Source organism: Boleophthalmus pectinirostris, unplaced genomic scaffold (genome assembly GCF_026225935.1).
Source record: "Boleophthalmus pectinirostris isolate CB_2022bp ecotype Guang Dong unplaced genomic scaffold, ASM2622593v1 HiC_scaffold_14, whole genome shotgun sequence".
NCBI lineage: Eukaryota > Metazoa > Chordata > Actinopteri > Gobiiformes > Gobiidae > Boleophthalmus > Boleophthalmus pectinirostris.
This window is the reverse complement of record NW_026571047.1, coordinates 19,482,066-19,484,054: the sequence shown is the minus strand read 5'-3', so window position 1 is coordinate 19,484,054 and position 1,989 is coordinate 19,482,066. Positions and strand designations below refer to the sequence as shown.

The following is a 1,989-nucleotide window of genomic DNA, read 5'->3' as shown; positions in this document are numbered from 1 at the left end:
GATTGGACAGGAACTTCTACACTGGAGGTGTTCTCTGTGTCCTCTGTGGGACTTGAAGAAGAGCCCACCCCAGGACAGATCAACATCAGCTCCTCTGATATCTTCAAACTGAAAAACACACACATAAATTAGTACTGACACACTATTTGACTTTTTATGTAATTGTGTTGAGATGTTGATGATGTAGACTTACTATTCCTGGAGTCTAGTGTCCTGCAGATGAGACACTTGTTATGAAGCTCTGCTCGAGGGCCTGACTGGGAGTCACTCTCTGCTCCTTCCTTTCAGAAGGTCAATGAAGGCCTTCCTGTCCTCGTCCTCGGCTGAGTTATCTGGATATATCTGTACAACACACACAGACACACACACTGGTTAGAATCAAATATAGATCTGCATCATGTGAGTGGGGTGAGTGTTGATCAGTGGTAAACACTTATGTCGAGAAGGCCGTTTGAACAGATGGGGACATCAGAGAACACGGGCTTCTCCAGAGTGATGGTCTTGATTTTTGTAGAATATTCTTCTGGAGTCTATAAAATGAAAAAAGAAAGTGAAATTATAAGGCTAGTTTTGAAAGTCTCAAACCAAAATAAGATAATTCACAACAAAGTGAAGAATTACCAGAAGTCTCTATGCTGTGCCTTCAGGGTGCTGATTTTTGGTGAAAAACTTCCTGGTGTAGAGTCCAGTCTGCAGCATGTGTTCTGGGGTTAGTCCCAGTATGTACATGATGCGCTCTAACACTCGGTACTCACAATGTACCAGGAACATGTTATAAGAACATGTAACAAGAAAAAGGAAGGCCAGAACACAGCCGACCCCCCACACGTCTATGACCTCGGTGTATGGGAGACCAAGTGTGATCTCAGGAGCCCTGGAAAACAAAGCACACAATCAGATCAAGTTCAAATGATTTTGGTCCTTGTTTAGTCCTGTTTAGTCCTGGTTAGTCCTGCCTCGTACCTGTATCCATACGGCTGGATGAGAGCCCCTCACTTGACTTGGGAGGTTCTCTTGGCCTCTCCAAAGTCAATGAGCTTGACTCTTAGCGGCTCGTCCTTCACGTTGGTAAACATCATGTTGTCTGGTTTGATGTCTGTATGGACGAGCCCTTCAAGAGCATCTAAAGCACCAACAACTGCAGAGACAGAAGAGAGAAGTTAACATCATTTGAATCTTTAAAAAATGAACTGTTGTGTGAAAAATGTGGTCAAAATTGTGAGTGAGATCAACTAGATGTGTTTGAAAACAATATTCATTTTGTACATTTGTACTGTTAGAATATCTGTAGTAAATCCTTCAATACCTGGTGAGCAATAGGTCAGATCTCCTTCAGCTCGAGGGGCTCACAGTTATGCTTGACCATAAATATAAACAGGTCTATGTGGAGCATTTCAAAGGCCAGACAATGCAGGCCCATGAACTCAAACCGCTCCACAAAGTGCACTATGTTAGTGCGGACAGGGTCCAGGACATGGAGCTCGTCCTACATGGAAACCTACAACACAGAAGTCAGAGTTAAAACTGTGAAGTCAAAGACCATGATATTAAATAACATAAAGTAACACAGGACAAAAAGTCACCACCAAGATTTAACTAAGCAAATAAGTTACTTATTGGTCAGGTCTAGGTTCAGCAGAGGTGAGGTATACTTTTACTCTTACTTGTGTAGTAAATTCACAAAGTAACAGTACTCTTCCCAGATTAAAAGTTTTGGTTACTATTAGGACTACGACGATTAATCTGGACAATCATGACAAGTCGACTATATATGGTTGACTATTTTAATGATTATTTAGTTTGTCTAATCTATCCTTTAAAACTCTTTTTGGCCATCTTAACATGGCAAACATGACTCACCTCGTGTTCCATGTCTTTGACCTGCTGCTCTTTCAGGACCTTCACAGCCACAATCTGCTTATTGTCCAGTGTCTGGCACTTGGCTGCGTGGCTGAAGCAGCCCTCACCAAGACAGCTCTGGATCAGGTT

General features: G+C 42.3%; 1 long non-coding RNA gene across 1 annotated transcript; it reads right to left on the bottom strand.

The window, feature by feature from the left end:
* Positions 1–392: 392 nt before the first annotated feature.
* LOC129407799 (uncharacterized) lies at positions 393–1,431 on the bottom strand. The gene is made up of 4 exons (XR_008631716.1): positions 1,307–1,431; positions 964–1,138; positions 622–874; positions 393–530 (listed from the first exon to the last, which is right to left on the bottom strand). It is a non-coding gene; the product is annotated as an uncharacterized LOC129407799 (long non-coding RNA).
* Positions 1,432–1,989: the final 558 nt, after the last annotated feature.